Source organism: Bos grunniens, chromosome 5, assembly GCF_055505025.1.
Source record: "Bos grunniens cultivar Pamir isolate PY7600 chromosome 5, Bosgru_T2T1.0, whole genome shotgun sequence".
Lineage (NCBI taxonomy): Eukaryota > Metazoa > Chordata > Mammalia > Artiodactyla > Bovidae > Bos > Bos grunniens.
The window spans coordinates 9200652-9228080 of record NC_141169.1 but is presented as its reverse complement, the minus strand read 5'-3'; the positions used below and the strand labels follow the sequence as shown (position 1 = coordinate 9228080).

General features: G+C 36.9%; 1 protein-coding gene across 3 annotated transcripts in view; it reads right to left on the bottom strand.

Annotated features, from left to right (window-relative positions):
• SYT1 (synaptotagmin 1) overlaps positions 1-27132 on the bottom strand; it is a 615410-nt gene extending 588278 nt beyond the window's left edge. For all 3 annotated transcript variants that reach the window (XM_086398826.1, XM_086398831.1, XM_086398827.1), the window contains exon 1: positions 26749-27132. The gene's annotated coding sequence lies outside the window, so the exon portion shown is untranslated. The remainder of the gene's footprint in view (positions 1-26748) is intronic.
• Positions 27133-27429: the final 297 nt, after the last annotated feature.

Below are 27429 nucleotides of genomic sequence, written 5' to 3'. Positions count from 1 at the left end.
ATGAGTGCAATTGTGCAGTATTTTAAGCATTCTTTGGCATTGCCTTTCTTTGGGATTGGAATGAAAACTGACCTTTTCCAGTCCTGTGGTCACTGCTGAGTTTTCCAAATTTGCTGGCATATTGAGTGCAGCACTTTCACAGTATCATCTTTTAGGATTTGAAATAGCTCAACTGGAATTCCATCACCTCCACTAGCTTTGTTCGTAGTGATGCTTCCTAAGGCCCACTTGACTTCACATTCCAGGGTGTCTGGCTCTAGGTCAGTGATCACACCATCGTGATTATCTGGGTCGTGAAGATCTTTTTTGTACAGTTCTGTGTATTCTTGCCACCTCTTCTTAATATCTTCTGCTTTTGTTAGGTCCATACCATTTCTGTCGTTTATCGAGCCCATCTTTGCATGAAATGTTCCCTTGGTATCACTAATTTTTTTGAAGCGATCTCTAGTCTTTTCCATTCTGTTGTTTTCCTCTATTTCTTTGCACTGATCACTGAGGAAGGCTTTCTTATCTCTCCTTGCTATTCTTTGGAACTCTGCATTCAGATGGGTATATCTTTCCTTTTCTCCTTTGCTTTTCACTTCTCTTCACAGCTATTTGTAAGGCCTCCTCAGACAGCCATTTTGCTTTTCTTGCATGTCTTTTACATGGGGATGGTCTTGATCCCTGTCTCCTGTACAATGCCACAAACCTCCCTCCATAGTTCATCAGGCACTCTGTCTATCAGATCTAGGCTCTTAAATCTATTTCTGACTTCCACTGTATAATTGTAAGGGATTTGATATAGGTCATACCTGAATGGTCTAGTGGTTTTCTCCACTTTCTTCAATTCAAGTATGAATTTGGTAATAAGGAGTTCATGATCTGAGCCACAGTCAGCTCCTGGTCTTGTTTTTGCTGACTGTATAGAGCTTCTCCATCTTTGGCTGCACAGAGTATAATCAATCTGATTTCATTGTTGACCATCTGGTGATACTGATGTGTAGAGTCTTCTCTTGTGTGGTTGGAAGAGGGTGTTTGCTGTGACCTGCGCATTCTCTTGGCAAAACTCTATTAGCCTTTGTCCTACTTCATTCTGTACTCCAAGGCCAAATTTTCCTGTTACTCCAGGTGTTTCTTGACTTCCTACTTTTGCATTCCAGTCCCCTATACTGTGGAGAAGGCAATAGCACCCCACTCCAGTACTCTTGCCTGGAAAAACCCATGGATAGAGGAGCCTGGTAGGCTGCAGTCCACGGGTCACTAAGAGTCGGACACAACTGAGCGACTTCACTTTCACCTTTCACTTTCATGCATTGGAGAAGGCAATGGCAACCCACTCCAGTGTTCTTGCCTTGCGAATCCCAGGGACGGGGGAGCCTGGTGGCTGCCGTCTATGGGGTTGCACAAAGTCGGACACAATTAAAGCAACTTAGCAGCAGCAGCAGCAGCCTGTATAATGAAAAGAACATCTTTTTTGGGTGTTAGTTCTAAAAGGTCTTGTAGGTCTTCATAGAACTGTTGAACTTCAGCCTCTTCAGTGTTACTCGTTGGGGCATAGACTTGGATTACCGTGATATTGAATGGTTAGCCTTGGAAACGAACAGAGATCATTCTGTCATTTTTGAGATTGCATCCAAGTACTGCATTTTGGACTCTTTTGTTGACTATGACAGCTACTCCTTTTCTTCTAAGGGAATCTTGCCCACAGTAGTAGATATAATGGCCATCTGAGTTAAATTCACCCATTCCAGTCCATCTTAGTTTGCTGATTCCTAGAATGTCAACGTTCATGCTTGCCATCTCCTGTTTGACCACTTCCAATTGCCTTGATTCATGGTCCTAACATTTCAGGGTATTAAAAAAACCATATATTGATCTTTATATGGAATGAAAAATTGCTAATTTGTAAAATTATGATACAGCTATTAACCTATTCATAGTTTTCTTGGATCTTTTATCTCTTGATTCTTTGTCACACCTAGAAAGATTTATCTTAATAATTTTCATCACTTGAGCTTAACAACACTGGCTTTCTGGATCTAAGAAGACACATATGAGATAACATGCACCTAAGTTTGAGGTTGGTTTGTTTTGGTACCCACTACCATGCTTTTAAAGGGAAAGACTGCTTAATGAATATCACTAAGAAGTGGCTTGTAACCTTTCTCCTGAGCACAGTTCAAATTGTCACAGGTTTCTGGGGACATTACCATCAGTGTCCTTTTATCCCACATATTCTGAGACATATTTAAGTTTTATACCTTAAAAGGCTGTCAAAAATGCCTCCTTCCCAATATAAGTAAATACTGATTCACTGTCATTTCGCAGTGGATACTTTACAATTCAGTAACATCTAGAACTTTTATTAGCTATCTTGATAAATTTGGTCCAGACCCATCGCCCTTTGAGTATTAGAAACTCTTCAGTCTTTTAACTTTATTTTATAAAATGCAGCTCTAGAAGACAGCTATTTTATTTTTTTAAATATAAATTTATTTATTTTAATTGGAGGTTAGGGTATTTTAACATGGAAAGCTGGATACAGAGCAGAAGTATTGAGTTTAATACTTAGGTCAGGCATTGCCTAATTTCCTATTCCTGACCAAGTCTGTTTCCTTATCTTCAAAAGGAAGATGATGATACATGATGGTGTTAGGAAATGAAGAAAAGCATGTGAAAATGCTTTGTATGTACAGTGTAAATTACAATGTATATCAGTATTGATTATGTATCATTCTCTCCTAAAATCTTGCCTTGATGTGTAGTTTTAAAAATAACTACACATCACAAGTCCTTTTTGTGCCTAATGACGTGATAGATGAAAAACACAAGCAAGCAAACAAACAAACAAACAAACAGGAATTGGACCCTTGATCCAGTTAGCAAAAAGATTTTGGTTAAGGTGGAAAGCTAAGTAACATCTATATATGTGAAGAATCAGCAAGATTAATTCCACATAAATGCAAATGTAAAATATAGTATAAGACAGTGTACTATCTATATACTTAAAATCTAGAAGTATTCATGTTAGGATCATGATTATTGTTTTATAGTTCTTATTTAGAAATATTCTAGCTGATGGCTTCTCAGTTAAGCCTTGAAGGTAGGGTGACATTTACACTGATGGAAAGGAAAGAGAGTCTAACTCTGGATAGGAGATCTGTGGTAACAGAAATGTCAGTGAGTGGAGAATGAAGATGTAAAATATGGTATAAGGAGAAGATGAAGAAAGTTTTCAGGGAAGAAGGGATAAATTTGGGGAAGAATGAGTGAGTTGGAAGATGAAGGACTGATCACAATTGAGACAATGCAACATTTAGAAGGGAAGGGAAAGAAAAGGAGGATGAAGATGATGTGATTTGAAGGAAGAAGGTCATGAGCAGTCCAGTTTAATACAGCACTGTGACAGTCAAGTACAGATGTCTACACTCAAAAGCTACGAAATCTGAACTTCTATTTTTCTTCTAATTGGATAGACAGAAGCCTAGAAACAAAACACACTGGACCTATTTAAGAACAGTAAAATAATCAGCCTAGGTCAGTGTAAGCTGCTATAATATAATTTGCTATTGAAGATCTGTACCTCATGTTATTTTGAAATGGACCATAGTGTCTTTCTTCATGACAAATCATGCTGATTATTCTTATTTTACAAAAAAAAAAAAATTCTTGAGGAATATTTAAGGTCCTCAGAATCTAAATGTTTTTAAATCTAAGAAAGATTAGCTAAAAGATACCTGCCATGAATATTTTTACTATTCAACATTTTAAACCATGGCAATATATTAATACATCATGTACTCAACATTTTTATTTATAAACAAATATAATTCAAGTAGGCTCTTCATTATCTTCCCAGACACTCTAATCAATACTACAAATTCTAAGGACTTGTTCATATTCTTTTCCCTACACATTGGAAGTCCCAGAAAACTTTAATAAATAACATTTCTAAACCCAGATAAAGTTCCAGTTCTCCCAACCAATGTGTTACTGATTTTTCTCTTCTTACATATTATACTATATATCACTTCACCCTTATTTTTATACTGTCATTTACCTGTTAATTTCACCTGTATTGTAAGCTCCTCTTCCAGAGGAATAGGTTTTATGCATTTTTTCCTCTCTTGTGGGTGCATTTTGATCTTTTTGACATCTTTACCCTTTGACAATCTGATGGAAAATATGAGCTTATACCACAAAAAAGAAGGCATCTGCAAACATACACATGTTTTCCACATTTCAAGGAAGGGAAAAAAAGTAAAAAGTGAAGTCGCTCAGTCGTGTCCGACTCTTTGTGACCCCATGGACTGTAGCCCACCAGGCTCCACCATCCATGGAATTTTCCAGGCAAGAATACTGGAGTGGGTTGCCAACCCTTCTCCAATTTCAAGGAAAATATTCCGAAATCCTTGAGGTCATATGGATTCAAGGATAATATATCCTGGATTCGTGTTTAACAAACATCCCTGGATAGAACAGGAATTCAATAAATGCTTTTTAAGATTTAACTACAGGTAACCAAGTCATTTTTTTATTGGTTTAACAAAATTAAGTGGGCCAGGCACTTGGGGAGAACTGGGGCAGAAAACTGATAACAGTCAGCCCAAGGAGGGGAAAGAGTAGGAGATGTAGGAGAAAAGAAAAGTGTTGACCTTAGGTATTAACCTAGCTACCGCAGTCTTTCCCTAGTAAGGATTTGTTACCAAGTACACATTTCTTATAGAAGAGCAGGTAGTAAAATCTGTGGATGTGGGAAACCTCAGAATACAAAATGCCTTAAAGAACCTTATGCTCTAAAGTAAAAATAGAAGTGACAGTGAGTAGGAGGAAGGAGGAGGATATGCTGGGATGCAAATCACACCCTTGGTTTCCTGATAAAGCATGACTCAGAAGCTACCAAAGATATTAACCATTACCAGGGAGAGGTATACTGAGCAATGTAAAGTGAAGAAGAGTTCAAAAAAGGTAAATGGAAAAAGTGATCTCAGGAGCATTTCAAAAAGTGAACAACTCTAACAAGATTAGTAAGAATAATAATAGCAATTATAGATACAATTATCATTTTGAAGATTTCTCCTTAAAAATGCTGCCTTTAAAAACTCTAGAATTTCTGGCTGAATGTTCATCTCATAGTAAGCAAGTAAAGAAAAATATTCCCTGATGGTTTACTGAAACAGATCATCATTATACTGACTGAAACAGATCATCACAGCTATAAGGGTTATAAATACTTTTTAATTCTGAATATGTTGGTACGAATTTGACTATGATAAGCACTACTTGGATGATGGTTAATTTTAGAGAATTATATCATAAGTCTTACAACTCTCAAAACAGGCCTTCAGTAGAGTGGGTATCATTTGAAATGTTGATATTGATATATTTTTGTTTAAAATGAAATTAAATGCAAAATATTGCAAAGCATTTCATCTAAAAAAATTAAACTTGAAAACCAGTGTCAATCTAGGTATTTTATGGGAGGTGGCTTTTAGAACCAATTTCATTTACTCTATATTCATGAACCTTAATGCTTCTCTTCCCCTAAATGTCTGAAAGTGCATTCATTAGTAAGTCTTTCAAGCAAAAAAAAAAATAAATAAATAAATAAATAAAAAGATTTTCTTTGCCACTTTCCCAGATGCCTTGAAGTTAGACCAACTTTTATCTACTTGCCCCAAGACACAGATGACATGTATAAAATGCTAAAAGGAAAAAAAAAAAGAGAGAGAGAGAAGAAAAAAGTGGAAGTAAAAATATTAGTCCCTTAGTTGTCCAACTCTGTGACCCCATGGACTGTAGCCTGCCAGGCTACTCTGTCCATTAGATTATCCAGGCAAGAATACTGGAGTGGGTATTCTCCAGGGGATCTTCGCTGGAGAGGATTATTCTCCAGGGGATCTTTGGATTGCAGATTCTTTACTGTCTAAATAAAGGCAGATTCTTTACTGTCTGAGCCACCAGATATTGCAGATTCTTTACTGTCTGAGCCACCAGGAAAGCCCAAAGGGAAGGGAAAAAAAAAAAAAAACTTCTCATTTCCTAAATGGTCATAACAATGGTACACACCTCATAAAAAGTTTGAAACAGTATTAAATGAGCAATGCACTAAAATACTTGGTATAGCAACTGGCATATAATGAAAGCTCTCTACATGTAAAGAAAGTTTGCAAAGACCCCTAAAAATTTCATATTCTTTCAAATATTTTCCAAATTCTTTCTATTGTAAAATACTCATAATGCAGGCAAAATAGGCAAGATTATTTTTAATTATTTTACAACTTGAAACACTTTATAATCCTTGAGATTAACATATTGCACCCTTAAACAAAGACATGGTAAATGTGATTATAGTACAGTACATTAACCAAGAACTTCCAGATGTTTAAGCTGGCTTTAGAAAAGACAGAGGAACCAGAGATCAAACTGGCAAAATCTACCGGATCATGGAAAAAGCAAGGGAATTCCAGAAAAACATTGACTACACTAAAGCCTTTAACACTGTGGATCACAACAAACTCTGGAAAATTCTGAAAGAGATGGGAATACGAGACTACCTTACCTGCCTCCTGAGAAACCTGTATGCAGGTCAAAAAGCAACAGTTAGACCCGGAGATAGAACAATGGACCAGTTCAAAATTGGGAAAGGAGTATGTCAGGCTGTATATTGCTACCCTGCTTATTTAACTTCTATGCAGGGTACATCATGAGAAATGCTGGGTTGGATGAAGGACAAGCTGGGACAAATATCAATACCCTCAGATATTCAGATGACACCACCTAATAGCAGAAAGCAAAGAGGAACTAAAGAGCATCTTGATGAAATTGAAAGAGGAGAGTGAAAAAACTGGCTTAAAACTCAGCATCCAAAAAAACTAAAATCATGGCATCCAGTTCTATCATTTCATGGCAAATAGATGGGGAAACAGTGGAAACAGTGACAGACTTTATTTTCTTGGTCTCCAAAATTACTGCAGATGGTAATGGCAGCCATGAAACTAAAAGATGCTTTCTCTTTGGAAGAAAAGTTATGACAAATCTAGACAGCATATTAAATAGCAGAGACATCATTTTGCCAACAAAGGTACATATAGTCAAGGCTATGGTTTTTCTAGTAGTCATGTACAGATGTGACAGTTGGACTATAAAGAAGGCTGAGTCCCCAAGAATTGATGCTTTTGAACTGTGGTGTTGGGGAAGACTCTTGAGAATCCCTTGGACTGCAAGGAGATCAAACAAGTCAATCCTAAAGGAAATCAACCGTAAATATTCAGTGGAAGGACTGATGCTGGAGCTAAAGCGCCAATACTTTGGCCACCTGATGAGAAGAGCTGACTCACTGGAAAAGACCTTGATGATGGGAAAGATTGAGAGCAGAAGGGGACAATAGAGGATGACATGTTTGCATGGTGTCATTGACTCAAGGGACATGAGTTTGAGTAAACTTCTGGAGATAGTGAAGGACAGGGAAGCCTGGCACGCTGCAGTTCACGGGGTCGCAAAAAGTTGGACACAACTGAGCTACTGAACAACAACAACCACATATTTAGTTCATGTAACATTAACCAAAAGTGTTAGCTCTAACTCTAACATACAAAATATATTATGTTCACTATGAAATAATCATAGTTTGTACAAAATGAAATATCATACAAGATAAATAACAGTATTTTAAAAATGTATAAAGCATTGTATATATAATGGAACATTAATTTTAAACGTGATGTATGTTTACATGTGGACATATTTATGCTTTGGGGTATAAGACGCTATTAACAATGGTTGACTTTGGGAAGATAAGAAGTCACTTTCAACTCACATAGTTTTGGATTATTTTAATATTATAAATATTTTAATGAAATACTTTTTCATTTAAAAATCAAGTTAACACTATATATAAAATAAACAATAAGGTCCTTGTCTAGCACAGGCAAATAAGTATATTCAATATCATATAATAAACCATAATGGAAAAGAATATGAAAAAAAAATGTGTATATACATGTGTAACTGAATCACTTTGCTGTACACCAGAAACTAACACAAGTTTGTAAATCAACTGTACTTCATTAAAGAAAAAAATCAAGCTAAAATATTTCTTTAAAAACATTACTCTTTAGTAGCAATAAACCATATTTTTCTGTAAAAATGCCAGTTTCCAATGTAGAATATTAAACATATATTGAAGATCTATACAGAAAGAATTATTTTTCTTATTAATAGAACTTTTTCTGTGCTTTGAGTGCAATAGATATTTTTGATAAAATTGAGAAATCATTAAAAACAGAGAAGGAAGAAAAGGTGGAAAGGAGATAAAAGGAGAAAAGTAAAGCAAAAGAATGATTATCTGTTTCAAAGATAGTTAGCACTGACCCAAATAATCCAAAATACTGGCCCCATTAAAGTGGAATTGGAATAAATTAATATATAATGTGATTTACTCTTAATTTTCTATCACATTTGAATTAGCACACATTCATTTGGAACTTAGTAGTGAGCTAGGGGGATGATTTATTCTAGAGAAGTACAGACTGATTAAAGAAAATAAATCATGTTTCACCTTGGATGAAATAAGTCAACTATAACTAATTTCAGTTCATAAAGATTCATTACCAAGGCCAAACATTGAGTTTGAAGAAAAGTAGAAATGAGAAACAAATTTTAAAAAAGATATCAACAGGATGATTCATCCAGTAATTTCCACAAAGTGTTTTAAGTTCCTACTTAGTGAAGTGTTACTGACTACAACAAAGCCTTTGAGGGTGTGGATCACAATAAACTGTGGAAAATTCTGAAAGAGATGGGAATACCAGACCACCTAACCTGCCTCTTGAGAAATCTGTATGCAAGTCAGGAAGCAACAGTTAGAACTGGACATGGAACAACAGACTGGTTCCAAGTAGGAAAGGGAGTGCGTCAAGGCTGTATACTGTGCTTATTTAACTTATATGCAGAGTACATCATGAGAAATGCTGGGCTGGAAGAAGCACAAGCTGGAGTCAAGATTGCCGGGAGAAGTATTAATAACCTCAGATATGCAGATGACACCACCCTTATGGCAGAAAGTGAAGAGGAACTAAAAAGCCTCTTGATGAAAGTGAAAGAAGAGAGAGAAAAAGTTGGCTTAAAGCTCAACATTCAGAAAATGAAGATCATGGCATCTTGTCCCATTACTTCATGGGAAATAGATGGGGAAACAGTGTCAGACTTTATTTCTAGGGGCTCCAAAATCACTGCAGATGGTGATTGCTGCCATGAAATTAAAAGACACTTACTCCTTGGAAGCAAAGTTATGACCAATCTAGACAGCATATTAAAAAGCAGAGACATTACCTCGCCAACAAAGGTCTGTCTAGTCAAGGCTATGTTTTTCCACTGCAATAGTCAGGTATGGATGTGAGAATTGGACTATAAAGAAAGCTGAGTGCTGAAGAATTAATGCTTTTGAACTGTGGTGTTGGAGAAGACTCTTGAGAGTCCCTTAGACTGCAAGGTGATCCAACTAGTCCATCCTAAAGGAGATCAGTCCTGGGTGTTCATTGGAAGGACTGATGCTGAAGCTGAAACTCCAATACTTTGGCCACCTGCTGCGAAGAGCTGACTTATTTGAAAAGACCCTGATGCTGTGAAAGATTGAGGGCAGGAGGAGAAGGGGACGACAGAGCATGAGATGGTTGGATGGTATCGCCAACTCTATGGACATGAGTTTGGGTGAACTCTGGGAGTTGGTGATGGACAGGGAGGCCTGGCGTGCTGTGGTTCATGGGGTCACAAAGAGTCGGACATGACTGAGCGACTGAACTGAACTGAACTAGTTAAGTGTTAAGCTAGATCAGTTGACACTGATGATATAATTGGAAACAATATGATAAGCATTAATTCTTCATTGTTATAATTTTATAATGTACTGAATTATTGTTTGAAGAAAAGTATAGAAATATACACATAAATCTAAGAGATTTTTTTAACACAGTCTCAGATTTTTCAGTCTCAGTAATCTCAGTATTCAGAGATTTAAAAAAATCATATCAATTTGTATTTCTGTTACAGTCTCACTATTTTATCTTTAGTTAGAAGATTTATTTTTCACTGCATTTTTTTCAAGTATTTTCTGAAAATGTGTTTTCACACCCAGAGGATGTGAAGAGCAGAGTGTTCCCATTACAAAGAAAAGAAACAAACAAGGGGAGGAAAATGATGGCATGACTTTGAGAAAATATGTTCTAAACTGGAAAAAATCCTAAGGTTAAAATTATAGCAATATATATTTAAAGCACTGTTCTATATCCCACTAAAGATTTCCTCCAATTGAATTTAGTTTCTTCTGTACCCTTACCTGTATGAGATGAATTTATAAATACATTTCTTCTTTAACTGCAGCTAACTATTCAACATCTTCAAACTTATACTCTACTTAGGGTTTTCCAAACTACAAAAATGTTTCAATTACTGTTCAAATCCCTTTCTACCACACAATGATTGCCAGTTCTTGACAACTCTGCCGCATTTTGAAAAGGGATATATTTAAACTCATAATATGGAAAAACTGAACCTTTACTCTCAGATCTAAAGAATAAAAATTAGTTTTAAAAAGCTGGCCACATTGCACTGCTGAGTTTACAGCGTTAGTGTCTGCCCACAGTAGACATGTCCCATGGTAACCCAAGCATAGGGAGGAGCCTGTGCCAGGGCCCTGAGGCAGGAAGAAGTCTGGAGCATTAAAACTTGACTGAAGGCCAAAGGGGTCTGCACTTGAGAATGAGAGAGACAATACGAGAAACTATTCTATTGAATAGGAGGAGCCAGATAATAAATGGACTGGAAAGTCTGAGTAAGAATAGGAGAATTGAGAAGTCAAGGTTGGTTTGATTATGATGTGGTGACGACATAGAGAAAAATAAACAGATTTAAAAGGTACCTACAAACTAAAAATAATAAAGATATCAAATATTTTAGACCTGAGGTCAAGAGAGACAAGAAAACAAAGATGACTCCCAGGTTTCTAGACGGAAAATGGAATCATTTATTAGTATCAAAGAACTGAAAGTTTAGTTTTTCCAAGATGAATCTGAGGTGTCTTTGAGATATCCAAAGGAAAGTGAAAAGTGAAAGTGAAAGTCACTCAGTCGTGTCTTACTCTTTGCATCCCCATGGACTATGCAGTCCATGGAATTCTCCAGGTCAGAATACTGAAGTGGATAGCCTTTCCCTTCTCCAGGGAATCTTCCGAACCCAGGGATCGAACTCAGGTCTCCCACATTGAAGGCAGATTCTTTACCAGCTGAGCCACAAGAGAAGCCCAAGAATACTGGAGTGGGTGGGCTATCCTTTCTCCAGCAGATCTTCCCGAGCCAGGAATCAAACCAGGGTCTCCTGCATTGCAGGCAGATTCTTTACTAACTGAGCGATCAGGGAAGATACCCAAATAAATTTGTTAAATTGACAGTTGTATTTTATGTCAGCACTTCTGGTAAGACAGAAATGATTTCGTTCACTCACCAAACCTACAGGAGTGCTGGCATGCTTAAATACATATTCAGTGTTTGAGATTCAGGTAAAAAAGAGAAGCCTTAATTAAATAATGAACTAAGTGTCTTTTATGATAATGGAAAGGTCCCTTAGAGTGCAGCTCGTGCATGCATCGCCTCCTCTGTGAAGCCATAGCTGTCTGACTAATTGATCACTCACTCTCGCATGCTTTCAGAAAGTTTTCACTTTCCTGTTGCAGCTAATAGAAGAGGCTTCAAGAACTTGGCAACATCCTGTCCTTTCAGGCCCCTAGTATTCATAGTTATTAATGATATCCCATCACATCTCTGTATTTTCTTCCACTCTATAAAATTGTTTATCCATAACCAAAAAAGAAGTACAATATATTGACATCATTCAACTAAAAGCTATTAACAGAAGGAAACAGACTGACATGAATCTGCTTGGTTGAGAGTGACCAGTAACAGCACTGGTGCCAGATTCATTGTGAGCTTAAAACACTTGGAGAACCCACGTAGTTGGAGGCCATGTTGACTGGATCTGGCAAATGGTCTCTAAGTAGAAATTCTGTATGCCTCTTACAGGGTCAAAGTAGTTAACTGCTGATGAGAAACCATCCAGAGCTTTCCTTCTGACTGCAGTGAATTCTTAATACCGTTGTATCAATGTCATTATTTGGAGAGACAGTGTTATAAGTCACTGAAGCTCTCAACAGTATTGGTTCCTGAATGACACAAACCAGAGGATCTTCTGCCACCCCCTCCAAATACACGCATACTTTTCCACAACGGTTACGCTGTACAAACAAGAAGTCAGGTTTATGTGTTTAAGTCGCTGAGGCTTTTCTACTGTTTGTTACCATAGCATATCCTAACCAATCCTGACTACTTCACAGCATGGATCTGAATAAATTATGACTACTTGCTTCTGTCGGAGAAGGCAATGGCACCCCACTCCAGTACGCTTGCCTGGAAAATCCCATGAACGGAGGAGCCTGGTAGGCTGCAGTCCATGGGGTTGCAAAGAGTCGGACACGACTGAGCGACTTCACTTTCACTTTTCACTTTCATGAACTGGAGAAGGAAATGGCAACCCACTCCAGTGTTCTTGTCTGGAGAATCCCAGGGATGGGGGAGCCTGGTGGGCTGCCATCTATGGGGTCGCACAGAGTCGGACACGACTGAGGCGACTTAGCAGCAGCAGCAGCAGCAGCACTTGCTTCTTTCTATAAGTGGTTGGCAGTGTCTGAGAGTTTGTGCTCTTAGATATTTTGGGGCAGATTGATGAATGACTAAAAGATTGAGGACATAATCTCCAACCTTATCCACTATCGTGAGAAAAATCACATGGGCGGTAGGAATGCCAAAGAAGCATCTCTGTGCTGAGCCACTTTAATATCTAATTCCCTTGCAGAGAAACATCATGATTAACTACAGATCGTCTCCTGGTAGCACAGAGAGGTATCAGGGAGACCATACTGTAAAATCACCACATCACAAACTTAATGACAGATTGAGGGGGTTATACTATTTGCTTGTTTTTATTTTTGAACACGAAACTCTAAATATTTAAGCTCAGTCTTCACTGTCGGCTCCATAGACTGGTCTCTATTCACCACTTTAAAGAAAGAAATAATCTGTCACATTTCTGTATTCTCTTCTACTCTATAAAAATGTTTATCCATAACCAAAAGAGAAGTAAAATGTATTGACACCATTGCAACAAACAAAAAGATTAATAGCATTTAGTTAAGAGCAATTAACTGAATTCCTCAGAAGATAGCAGACAAACATTAAACTGCTTGGTTGAGAGTGACCAGTAAGAGCAAGTGGTGCCAGATTCATTGCGAGCTTAAAAAACTACAGTGTAAGTTCACACAAAGTCACCTATATGTGACTACAGTTGAGAACACTATAATTTTGATCTGGGAAAGCTCTTGAATTCCATTCATTTATAGTATGATACTTTTATGTTTCAAATAAGCCACTGCAAGTTCCTGTATATCCATTATATTATACTTATGTATGCTTAATGAGATCGGAAATATACTATAATTCTTTGAAAATTGATAAACATTTTTAGGGAACTGTTTTTATTTAAAACTGCAGATTGGTGTGCTTAGTATGCTGTTACATGAACTTAACTGGTCACAACCAGTATTTTTTTTAATGAATTAAGGGCAAAAGGAAAAGAATTGAAAAGGAGGTATCATAATACAACACCAGTAAGAAACAGTTCATAGAACTTTTGTTCATATAATGTGTATGTGTCTTTGGCAGCAAACTGTGTTTGGATGTCATTCAAAAACATTAGAAAATATAGATTTGGTGGATTAATTCACTTATTCAATAAACATTTTATGGAATGCTCTTTTCCTACTGTTTGTCAGAGTCAAAAGATGATAAAAATATATATATATCATTGCAAAATCTTGAAAAACTTGTAATTTTTCGTGTGATCACATACATTAAAAATCTAAATATACTACACGTGCAAGTATAAATGTACAGATGTAGAAAAACAAGATATTTAGGACACAAAAGAGCCTGGTGCCCACAGGTAAGGAAAACAGAGTATATCACTTAACAAGAATGGTCCATTATAATACTTCACTATAAACCACCTCTCATATAGGTGGTCTTGTGTGAATTTGGCAAAGAATACTTCTTTAGAAATATGTTATTATTAGCATATAATGTCTATAGGAGTCTGAAGAGGGAAAAGAGGGTCATTCAAGACTGACGCTGTAATTACTAATTCATGACTGCTGCAGCATATGGTATGCCACTGGACTACCCCTGACTGTGTTAATACGCCTCTGTAAGCGCCTAGTTTACTACTACAGACTGACCCAGGTAGACTCGGGTTATTGAGTTCTTGAAACCAAGGAATGAGACCAGATAGAGGAAAAATAATTTCTGGTTAATGCTCTGAGACCCTTGCTGTCTAAATGATAATTGACACAAAAGGATTTGTTTCTTTCTGCTTTCAGTGTTTATTTACTTTTGTGTCAAAATCAAAATTTCAGTTTTGTTGGATATAATCGAATATATACTCAGAAGGAAATTACATGGAGGAAAAAAGAACAGTGTGATTAAAAAGCCAAGGTATTCATTTAAATCTAGAGAAACCCTAAAAATTGAGGGTGGGCTGCATGTTCAATTCCCTTAGAAATGAGGGCAAAAGGAGAAAGGCTATTAAGATTTAACAAAAGATATACAGAAACTGTCTAAGGAATCTATGTCGTAAAGGAAAAGAAGCTACTCTTACAAAAGAGAAAATGGAAGATAAAAACATCTGCCTGGTAGTCACCTGAGAGAGCATTTTGAAAGTCAGGGTGGAAATAGTATGTATTCCATGACTATAATTACACAAAAAATGTTCACATGACTACATAGACTGGAAACATATTACACAGAAATAAGATGCTACATATATTTAAGTAACATTGAGGTGAAGTATGATCATCTTATTCTGAAAATCTCCTTAATAATGTGTGTAGATGGTTTTTAGTTAAAATATTAAAGCAGGGTTGCACTCATGAAGCCAGTATCTTTACAACTTCAGCTGTATTTGCCTTTTATCTCTTTTGTAAGTAGAATAAACTCACCCCCACTCCTCTGTCTACTATGCTCTTTTCCTGATGTTTACATAGTCTTTCATGCCTCAACTTATATATTTTTGGTTGGCCAGAGTCCCCAGTTTTACTTTATTAGCCTGTTTTATTTTGTAGTAGCATCTCTCATTATTTTAAGACTACCTTAGTTTTGTTGTTGCTTTTAGCTGTTTGTATCTTTCCCTGGAATGCTAGTTCCCTAAATGCAAGGAACGTGTCTACTCTGTTCGCTTGTATATTCCCAGTACCCAGAATAGTGCCTGGCATATAACAGGCATGTCCTGGTGCTTATGAAGGAAGGTCATTATTCTCTAATAATTCCCTTTCCTTTCAGTTTGAAAAGGTAATAGTGTTTTTGTACAAATTTATTCTATTGCATCTGTATCAATACAAAAGTAGCTATGGTAATCTTAAAATAAAACTCTATATAAACTCCTGAGAACAAGGCCTCAAGCAAAACAAAACAAAAATTTGAGGTATTGACATATACACAGGTGGCCTTGCACATGGCTGTTGGATGGCATCACCGACTCAATGGGCATGAGTTTGAGCAAACTCCAGCAGATGGTAAAGAACAGGCAAGTCTGGTGTGGTGTAGTCCATGGGGTCTCAAAGAGTTGCACATGATTCAGCTATTAAACAAGCCCTCTGAGCTCTGAATCTAAGAGTCCTCAAATTAGTTAAGTATTTTCCTCACTGCATTAAAAAGGAGGAAGGCAAGGCAAAAGGCAAGGACCCAATTAGAGTTAAATGACACTTAACTTAGCCCTCAGCCTCTGAAATGCATTCCTTTTACACTGTTATGGTCATACCAGTTGTTTAATTATTGACTATGTACATACCTGTTCATAAGTGACCATCAAGTCTTTCCAGTGCCACTCCTTTCTACATCCTCAACTATTAACACTATGGACCTTTCACTAGAATTCCCTGGATCTTATCCTGACCCATCAACTAAAGGTTTAGTGCTGGAAAAACCAAGGGTCCTGGAGGAGTCTGCTCCAGCATTAATGCCAGCAGGCATCCTCTGATGGTCAGTGCCCGAACCTTATGAGTTAGGTATTTGTTGTTTTGCCTGCTCTAAATTTAGTCATTTCCCTTCTTTTAACAGCAGAACTCTCTTTCTATGTGGTCGAGTGATGCTTTGTACAACTCTCAAATCCAGGGATGACACAAGGATCAGCTCAGGAAAAAAATCTTATCTCATAGCCTTCACCATAGTGATGAACTTGGGGAAAGTGACCCAAGTTGTTCCAGTCGAGATGATCCTAGACATTTTTGGGGAAGAAAAGTGTTCTCTTTATATGGGGATTTCTTATATGTCTGTAGCCACTGAGAACATTCTTGCCACTTTAAAGAAAGATCCTGATTTTAAATAAAGCAATGGCAGAGAAGCATAGAAATAAGGAGATAGGGAGGGATGGGGGTTGGGGGCTATCTTGATCATATAGCTTGATTTCCCATTTTCAGCTCTGATGAAATCCAGAATATTCCTGGATATTATGGTAACATGAGCTTTAAAATCCCTTTCTCTCTAAACCATTTTCAGTTAGATGGCTTTTTTGAAAGTTAAAGAGTTCTCCACATTTGCATCAATTCTAAGGAGATGGATGAAACTGGAGCCTATTATACAGAGTGAGATAAGTCAGAAAGAGAAATACCAACACAGTATATTAACGCATATATATGGAATTTAGAAGGACAGAAGTGATATGGACCATATATGCAAGACAGCAAAAGAGACACAGATGTAAAGAACAGACTTTTGGACTCTGTGGGAGAAGGCAAGAGTGGGATGATTTGAGAGAATAGCATTGAAACATGTGTATTACCATATGTGAAATAGATGACCAGTGCAAGTCGATGCATGAAGCAGAGCACTCAAAGCAGGTGCTCTGGGACAACCCAGATGGATGGGATGGGGAACGGGTTCAGGATGGGGAGACACATATATATACCCATGGCTGATTCATGTTGATGTAAGGCAAAAACCACAATATTGTTAAGTAATTAGCCTCCAATTAATGTAAATAAATTAACTTTTAAAAAAGTGAAAGAGTTCTTGACTAATAAATAAGGGTGAAGAGTGATTAGATCTGACAACAGCAGACAATTTGCAAAATCATTGCATTTCCATTCCTGGTGAAGTGAAGCTGTTATTAATAAAATATCTTACTGAGGCTCACCATGTCAGAGGAGGTCTTTATACCCAGATCTATGAGACTCCAAATTTCATGTGTTTAGCACATTGCCATAATGGTCATCTGGACTCAAACCATGAAGTACAGTTTGCTTATGGCTCTTCAACTTCTTTTGATCACTTCTATCTCCTTGCTTCCATCTGTCCTACATCTTCTACCACTAAGGAGTCTGATGATTATGATTTCTTATGGTTGAGTATTCACTCTAGAAATAGACTCTTGGTTTTGAATCCAATTCCTTCTACAGAACAGTTGTGAGACCTTAACAAGTTACTTCTTTTCCACATTTTTCTCATCTAAAAAATATAAATTTGTACCAATCTCATAAAATTCTTAGGAATGTTAAATGGAATGAAGTATAGAAAGTATATTAAAAAGTGCCTGACATAGTAAAAGAATATGATTAACCTTTAATCATAAATTTTGGACAAATTTTGTGTTTGTCCAAAAATCTCCTATAAATACCAATCTTACATTCCAATTAATCTTGCATTCTTTCTATAAGCCTTTCCCAATTAAAATCATATTTCCTTTGAGCAGATCATCTAGAAAGTCAATTATGATAATCCACATTGCAAAGTGTACAGCTATTGGTAATCATTTCCAAATGTGCTTGATTCTTAACGTAAGAATTGTCAATTGACGGACTTCACACTAGGAAGGCATAATAACTGGGGCTTGAGTATATTCCCTGCTTAGCCATTTCCATCTTGAAATAAAGAACCAATAGATTCAACAACTTCCATCAATGTTCAGGAAACAGTGAGAAGTTGTATAAGTGCAAATGAGAAAAATAATGTGAGATGAGGTCGGAAATCTTCTAGTAAAACTACAACACACATTTCCCCATCACCTCTTTGTAGCCTCCAGGAGGTACCTTATGACTCTGTACTTTACAAATAAGGAAATACATATATAAAGATAACATTTAATATCATGGTGACATAGCAATGACTCAAGGCTAACTGAATCAAGTGACTCAGGATCAGTGACTTCCCTTATAGATTAGAGAATCATCCCTTGAACAATTTTTAAAATAAATTTATTCCAAAATTAGTCACAAAAGTAATGACAGTATACTAAATTGTCATTGTCTTTTCAATAGAAAGAATAAAGACTATTTATTCAACATACAGTGAAGATATTAGATTTTTGTTTTTATTTTTCATAAGAGCAAACTAGAGAGAACTTAAAAATTTACTGGAGTTTTTCTTTATTAACCACTGAAGCTGTATGAGTCAGTAGGTGAAAATTATTAAAGGCTTCCTAAGTGTGTAATTACAGGCAGGTAACCTAACTTTTGAGTCTCCTTTAGTGCATCTGTAAAATGGAGAACCTCTTCATTATCAAAAGCATATAAGGCAATAATATTTTTTTAAATTCAGTGAGATACAACTGTCATGAAAACAGTGATGTAAATATTATCATTGGATCATTGGAAGAATAAAATTCGAAAAGATGCCTGAAAATACATGCTATTTGTTTGAACTTTTAAATATCACTGTCTTACCTCTAGTCAATCAATTTTGTTCTAAAAATTACCACTGGGATAATTTTTACACGGAAGTTCTCAAAAACTTTCAAATCACGGGACATTCCATTTAAGTGTGCCAAATGCACGAACAAATTACTCTCCCTTATTTATCTATACATACCTTTTGTGAAACCGATCTGAACTGTATACAAACTAAGAGGGAAATCTCTCGGTTACTGACAAAAAATAAATTCAGCAGGTAGAGATGAGTATGGAGTCTAGAGTACCAAGTTCCCAGTAGTTTCTAGAGTAAGGTGATTCATTAAGATATGAAGAAAAAAGTAGGAAAGAAGGAAGGAAGAAAAAGAAGGCAGGCAGGAAGGAGATAAAACAGGAAAAAAAATGGCAAGGAAGGAAGAGAATATAAGAGAATTACTGTATCGTGCCCTTAGCTGGAGAGTTGAACAAATCTTCCAGCAGTGAGTAGTAACATGCTTCAACGCATACGGGTCTGAAAATCCAGCGGTCAGAGAAACCAAACTGTTGCTTTGTGTTCAATATATAAATGATGAAACAGATTCTCAAAGGCATAACAGAACTCATCTATGCCACTCTTCCCTGAAGGAGTCGACTCTCTCCTATCATTAATATTCATTCTGTGTTATCTAGGAATGGTTCTGAGAGTACCTATGATTCTCCAGGAAAAAAAAAATCCAAAACCAAACAGGAACCTTGCATTTTAAGTACATTTTTCCCCCACAATTTTAAAGCGGGCAGTTTTAAACCATTTAGGAATAGTTTGGCTTTTTGTGGCTTTTCTAGAATTATTAAACTCAACTATATCTCAAGATGATTGTTTGGCATTGTATATTTAATATTATAATTGAATAAAAATACAAAAATAGGTACATTATTTGCAATGTCACATTGTTAACTAAGCTTTCATGTACAGGAAATTCTATACAAAGACAAAAAATTCAAGCACTTTTAGGCATATAATGGTCTGGTTTTTAGATATTTAAAAATAAAACTTGTGGCCTTGGATTCTGGACATTGGTTAAAATAAGATAGTGATGTTATTCTATTTAAAAAGAGATGTTAGTGCTCTAGAAATATGCTCTAATGCCCAACAGTTCACTTTATTCATTCCTCAAATCTGATAAAAATGCTACGGATTAGGCAGAAAGCCAGCCCTGTAAACCAGGATCTGGCAGACACTCCAAGCCAGAAACAGATTCCATGCTTTGCTACCTTGTCTTTCTCCTGAGAAATCGTGACAACTTTTCCTCTTAATAATCATGCTAACTCAGAGCCTGGTTGTTAGAGGAGCTTAGCTAGGCCTTGGTAACCTGTGTTGTATCATTTATCCTTGTTTCAAAGGCCATCAAGTCATTTGTCTAAAAAAAATTTGTTAATGACTTTTCCCTCGAAAATAGCAGCTTCCATATTTCAAGGGTAGAGAACAAGGACCGACCCACTGTTTATAATACACAGAATACCAGGGTGGGGGTGTGTGTGCAGAACATCATCTGGGAAAAAGATATACTTAATTGACTCTTTCTCCTTCTCAAGGAAAGGGCAAACAGTTCCAAATTGACGTTTTCATGAGTGTAGCCTGCTGCTTGCTGCTATACTGTTTATACGTACAGTTACTTTCACATAAAATTATGTCTGAAAAAAAAGACTACCAATAATCTAGCCTAAAAGCAAGACTATGTGATGTTTCACAGTAGTATTCAGAGATTCTACAGGAGTAGGAACCAGTTCTCAGGTATCTGTGATAACCAGGATGAGGTACATGAATGCTTGAGTCTCTAACAAGACACAGGTGGACTCGGGAAGTATTAAAGCCAATCGGACACGACTGAAGTGACTTAGCAGCAGCAGCAGCAAGTATGTGAAAATATTTTAAATAATTATTTCAGCTTTACCCACTGGTGTTAATAAGTTAAAAAGTTAGACTGATTCATGGTTTTAACAGTCTCACCTTTTGCTTGGGTCACTTGTGAGTAATCAAAAGAAATTCCATGGAAGAAAAGCTATTTTGTCAATTATGTAAAGCTTATATACATAGCACTTTGAAAGTGTTGACATGAAGTTTGTTATAGCTGAGCATGTTTTGTGTGAGTATTTCCATGTGGTTTTGCCTTCACGTTGATGAAAATATGCCAATAAATCTGAAAGTAGCAATTACTAAATCCAATTATCTGCTTCCAGCTAGAGTGAGGCTTGGGTTGGCATGCAAGGAGACTGGCCCGGAAGCGAAATGAGCCTCAGATAAAAACAGAAGGCTGTCCCCTGGAGGCCACACCCAGGGAACTGTCCCCAGAGGTGTTCGTCTGCTTTCTTCTTTATTCGCTGATGGCGTAAAAGTTGGTTGTAGTCTGGGAGGGTGTGGGAGGCCAACAAGAGATATCGTGTCTCATTTAAGCAACTGGAGTATCAGAAGGCTTTGTATTTAAATAATTCTCTGACTCTACTAGTGCTTAAATACCTATGTGCATTTTATCCTTGATTAGCTAGGTGAATGATTTAGAAAGAAAAAGAAAACACCTATTGCAGGAAACAACATATAACCCTCCTTACTTGTATAATACCCTTTGGCAAAAATAATATTGCACTGTTTGAACTCTAAGCACTTTAGAATTATAAGCAAAGCTACACTGAACAAGTAGAGAAATAGCAGGTTTATTGGGATGAGGCAAGACCAAGTTTCAGTATCATACCTGGATTGAATTAATTGGATATTTTGACCAAAATTCATTCTTGACTGAGTCACTTGGTTAAATGTCTTAGGCACAGTCTGGGGGCTGCCGCAGCAGGACTGTTATCTAGCATGTGCAATGAAATGTTGTGTGACAGGGCTGCTGGGAAATTGCATTTTAACCAAACTACTTCAGAAACCAAATTATTTCACCAGATTCTTATACTAGCTGAGAAAGGCCATTCTCATTCTACATGGGAATTTTCCAGCTCCCATTTTGTACAAACAGTTAAAATATAGAAGGCATTTATTATCTTTATAAGCTTTGCAGTCTTCCAGGGCTCCTCTTCAACAAAATGACTCCGTACATGGATAACTAATATGCTCAACATACTACTAGTGAGACCAATACAGAAATGATTGATTCCTTTTTATCTACACAACGGCAAAACCCAAAATGATGAACTCTGACCTCCTCTCAATTACATTACTGGTAAGTTATGGAAACCAATGTGCCACATTCCTTCCCAGAATTGAATGTATTTGTAAAGGATCAGAATTAGTTCTAAATAATTAGAAGTTGTGGTTTAACTAAGTAGAAAAAATTATAGAAATTACAGAAATTTTTTTAAACTGCTTTGGATTTTCCAAAGACATGTCACAAAATTTCTTTCTAACACAGTATAAATGTGCTACTGTTTTCCTGACATAGGTTCCAATTTGTTTTAGAACTCTCTTAAATAACGTTTTTAAATTTGGAAAGCAAATATTTTAAAAGGAGGTTTCCTTGATATAGGACTTCTGCAATTATATTTAAAACTATAGAAATAACATCCCCAGTGCTTACTCTTCCTACAACATAGCAACATTTCTCATTGCACATTTTAAAAGTAAATAATCTAGCAAAGGTTAAAGTTTTATTCTTATACAACAAGAAAATACTGTGTGCTCTCTTACTTCCAGTAGATAACATGATTATATTTGCAATATTATTTAATATACATTTATTTTCTTATATTAACACATATGAGTAGGATGATGCTCATACATGCCCAGCTATCACAGTTCATCTTATAGTCAATATAAAAATGGTTCTTCAAGAAAGAACACTCCGAAAATGACAGAGAAGATAAAAGAAAAACACTATTTCCTTCAGACAGGAAAAATTAAATCCTGCTTTTAAAAAATGGCCACACTTTAATGGAGAGGTTTGGATCAAGTTTGTAAAAACATTATGAAAAAATAATGCTCATTCTTAAAGAAATTACTAAATATACCGATCGAAACCCCCTTACCTGTAAAAGCAATGATAATCATGTTGATTATATAAAAGATTAAGAACAAATTTACCTTTATGCAAATGTTGAAAGAAACAAAATCTTAGAAAGAAACTTTAATGCCCTGTTATGTCTAAATCATATGAAAATATGATTTCAGGTTATTTGTTACCTGCATATAAAAGTATATCTTGTACTGAGAGGTTTTATTTTTTTTTCAAATCCATGATTCATATGAAAATCACTTCTTCCCTAAGCCACAGAAGAGCTGTATAAAGAGAAAGATCTATATTAATTTTGCCTCTGGGTATTCCTAGTCTTTTCAACCGAATATATATTAAAAGCATCCCTAAGACACTGTCATCTTTCATTAAATGGTACTTTTTACAGAAGAACTTCCTAGTTTCAGCAGATTATATGCTACTGCCCATTAGTATTGAATCCTTTCAGAAAATATTACATAATATATACATATATATACACACACATACATATATATATATACACACATGTGTACATATATATATTCTTAAATACTAGTTGAAATTATTTATTTGGACTGCCATATACTTTATTCCTATTTAAATAGCTTTGAACAATTTCAATGGCAAACAGTTTCAACTAGAAAGCATCTCAGACGTTAAACTTTTGATACAGATATATTTATGACAAGCAAATCATTGAACAATTTTTAGAGTCACAGTGTTTTAGGTATTTAATTTTAGTAAGTATTAGTTTTTAGCAAAACACTTGTAAAACCCACCCCTACATTATTCTATGCCAGAGAATCTAACTTTGGTCTTGGTTTTCTGTAATATTACATCAAATTTGCTCTGTTATGTAATTACACTGTTTACTTTTGCTTTCCTTTCCCCAAATAATTTAATCACTACCATTAGGAAAAAAATATATTATGTTCCAATTTGGAATTAATGGTATCTCTTCCTAGCTATTACACATACCGGAACTCTTAAGAGCTCAAAGAATTTCAGGCTCACATAATTGTCTACGTTAAGTGTGAGATTTTTAAGATCAGATGGCTGTAAAAACCTAATTTTGGAATTCAGTATAAATTGATTTAGTATATTGAACTTAAAGGAGATGAATTGATGTTATATCTATGGTGTCATTAGGCAAGTTCAAATTAGCTTTCAGATCTAACATATTCTGCATTTTATTTATTAATCATCTAGTTCACTTTGCAAATACAATTAAGAGAAGTTACTATATTCTAGCTTTATTTTCAGTTAGCAACAAGTCTAATATGCAAATATTGTAAATACCATAACCATTTTCATATTTCTGGACTAGAACTATCTGACAATTTGACCAGACAGAATAACTAATATTCTCCATTATGAAATGAAGTTCAAAACTACTCTGCAACAATTCTCTATTGTGTTGTATTTTATAAAATTAGTATTTTAGGATTTCCCCTGTAGAGTAGCAACCTTTAGTTCTAATAAAAATACATTAAAGCCTAATTATCATATTTGCTCTGAAACATTAATAAGATTTACTAAGATATTCTTTTAAAAGGAGAAAAGATGAAGGTTGTATGAAACTGTTATCCTAGAACATTTTATGGGATGACAGGGCAATAATTTCCTACAATATATCATTTAAAGTCTTACTTCGATCCACTCACTACATATTGGAATTAGTTCTGACTTCCGGTTTACAAAGGCGTAATTTTTTTTGTAAGCATGTGAAAAACTCAATATTCATGTGCATGTCTTTTACATGTCACTGCTATAATTAACATTTGTTAAGAGTTTCAAACATAAATGTCACAAACCAAGCCCAAACTTGCAACTTTCCTAAGACACGGTGAGAAATAACCAAGTAAAATCTTAATTTGCTCACATGGAAAGCAGTCGGTTTCCTTTCTCTCTTCATGTCTAAACTTGTTAATTCAAATGTACACATGTGAGGCAATTAAACGATTGTCCTTTAGTCCTTGTAACCGAAAGGTGGCACCTCTAAAAATTAGAGTTAGCTTTCAAGAGGTACCACATTAAAAAGGAAAAAAAAAAAAAAACAACAGGCATTTAAATGTCAAAGCCTTAGAAAGAAGATCTTGTTTCTGTGACTTGAGGTTAATTCTACTGAAATAGGAAAGATAAGTGTCTCAAATGGAAAATAGTTTAGAAAATAACACCTATTACATTGACGGTAAATAAATGCAACTCTTCTCTAGTTCAGTGCATAAACTTGATGACTAAAGACATGTAGTGAAAATAATACTTTCTGGGATACATAGATTAGTGTGGAAGGTCAAGCAGAGTTGAGAAAGAAGGCTCCTTTTTCTTATCCCAAGTGGACACATTAAAAAAAAAAAAAAAAGTAAGACTTGGCATTTCCTCTGGTAAATCAAAGGGGAAGATTTATCTGGACACCAACATCTGCTGATTTCTCTGCACTCATGTAGGATCCACTTGGAATGCTTTCCCATTGCATTCAACTAAGCACTTCTTTCTACCTCCTTCCATCTGACAGCCATCACTTATCTGTCTCTGATGAATAACAAGAAAGGAAAGCTTATACCACTGAGGATGCAATTAGAAATTTCTGAGGCTACCATCAAGGTTCTGTCCAGCAAGTCCTGTTCACTTAACCTATCATGCAGGCAGCCAGGGCACAGAGTTGTTTTGACATCTTTCTCTGTATTATAATAAGAGATGAAAACAAAAACATTTTTCCCATTAAGATTTTTGAAATTTGAGGCTATCTTCCTACCATTACTTTCTAAACTTTGTTCCAGTACAAGAGAATTCTTGGCCAACTGAGCTTCCATGTGCCTTCTAAATGGAGTACTAAAATTGTATAAGCATCACGTTTACATCTATTAAATATACTTATTGAAAGAAAATAAGGCAAAGCATGAATTCAGTATCTGGGAAACAATGCAAACAGCAGAAAGAGAGAATGAAATCACAATTCATACACAAATGCAGCTTTAACACAAAAGTTAAATGTTTGCTTTATTTTAAAGGGTTAATCTTCAAGAAAGTCAAAATCAATACATACACAAAGCTAACTAGATTAGCTTTCTCAAAGTAGAAACCCAAGCCTCCTGATAGCATTAGTGTCACTTAAAAATGTTTTGAAACTTTATACATATACGTACATATATCTATATCTATCTATATATGTATATTGCTCCTCAACATAAGGGCCATACCAAAGAATCTCAGGAAATTAATGTTTTTTTTTTTTTTTTCTCTATTGGAAAAGCTTCTCCAAGTTCAGACATTGCCACTGATGGACAATACCAAATAGCCCTACAGGACAGATGGAAGCAGGAAGAGTCAAATGGTGGGCACTTAAAAGCAAGAGCAATTAAGCAGTTGAAAGTGGGTTGAAACGGTGGTTTATTTTTGTTCCATTTGAAGGAATCAAGTGAGAGACACAGCCTCTTGCAAGGAGGAGATCAAGTCAAACTTGACGCTTCACCTCTCTGCACATCTTGTCTACTTCCTTTATTCAGTTTAATTGCTTTCCCTATTCTAATTTTCGCAGAGGTTGTATTCTATCTTGTTCCTTCTCCCTTGCCCTGAGCAGGAAAAAAAAAAATCTTTCTCCTTTCATCACTACCTTCCTCTTTCCTCAGAGAAAAGGCAATCCTCTCCAGGAGGAGAAAAAAGCCCTGTGCGTGCTTCGGTTGGGAGGAGGGAGAAGAGAGATTGAGAAAGGAGTTGGGGGCGGGGGGCGGTGAGGGATAGAAATTGAGGGTAGGGGGCGGAGGAGAGAAGGAAAGAAGAAGATGGGGGATGCCCAACATCAACTCCAGGCTCTGAATCACAGGCGCTGTGCTAAGTGCTTCTCCAGGAGATGCACATGTGGTCTCATTACACTGCTCACAATAGGCCACCCGGGGCTCCCTTCCCAGGTCTCAGTCTCCCCCCACCAAAACCCAAGTGTGCCGAGAAGAAAACCTTCTGGACGGATTTAAGCAAATAGGCACCACCGAGGTGACCGTGCCGCCACTCCCGCTGCCTTACCTGGAGCGGGGAACAGGAGGTGGTGCCTGCTCGCCGGTCCCTACAGCTTCCCGGGGCTGACCGGTGCACACGACTCCTTTCGCTGCCTCTGCTCTTGGAGGGGCAGCCTGCAACACAAAAGGGGGGTGTGGGTGTGGGTGTGTGGGAGGTTTTCCAGGGCCACCAGCTGGTCCCAGCTGGCCGCCCTCACCGTACACACACCCCTCCGGGGCACCAAGCCCCGCTCTCCGGGGAGCACCACCCTGGGGGCTTGCCCCAGTGCAGTCTCAAGTTGCCGCTGCCAAGTGCTGCCGCCGCCGCTGCAGGAGGAGGAGGTGGAAAGACACTGGGGGCAGTACTCGGTCTAGAGCATCCCCACACTGCAGCTTCTCCAGGAATCCCTCCAGTGAGGAGGCGGCCGCCCGTCATCTCCCAGCCCCGGCCGCCTGATTGGCTCCACCGCCGGTACGCTGAGCCAGGGAGCCAATCCGGGCTCACTAATAATAGGTGGATCCGCGCAGCCAACAGCGCCCATCCCAGTTCTGTTAGTGTCTCTCCATCCCCACAGCGGACAGGGACTTGAGGAGGGGGTTGAGGAGCGTTGGGGGAGGGCGGTCAACTCTGAGGGGGTCAGATCCCAAGGAGACGTAATCAAGGGCATCCGATAAACCCTCTGGGTAGTCACAGGAATGCCTCGCAACC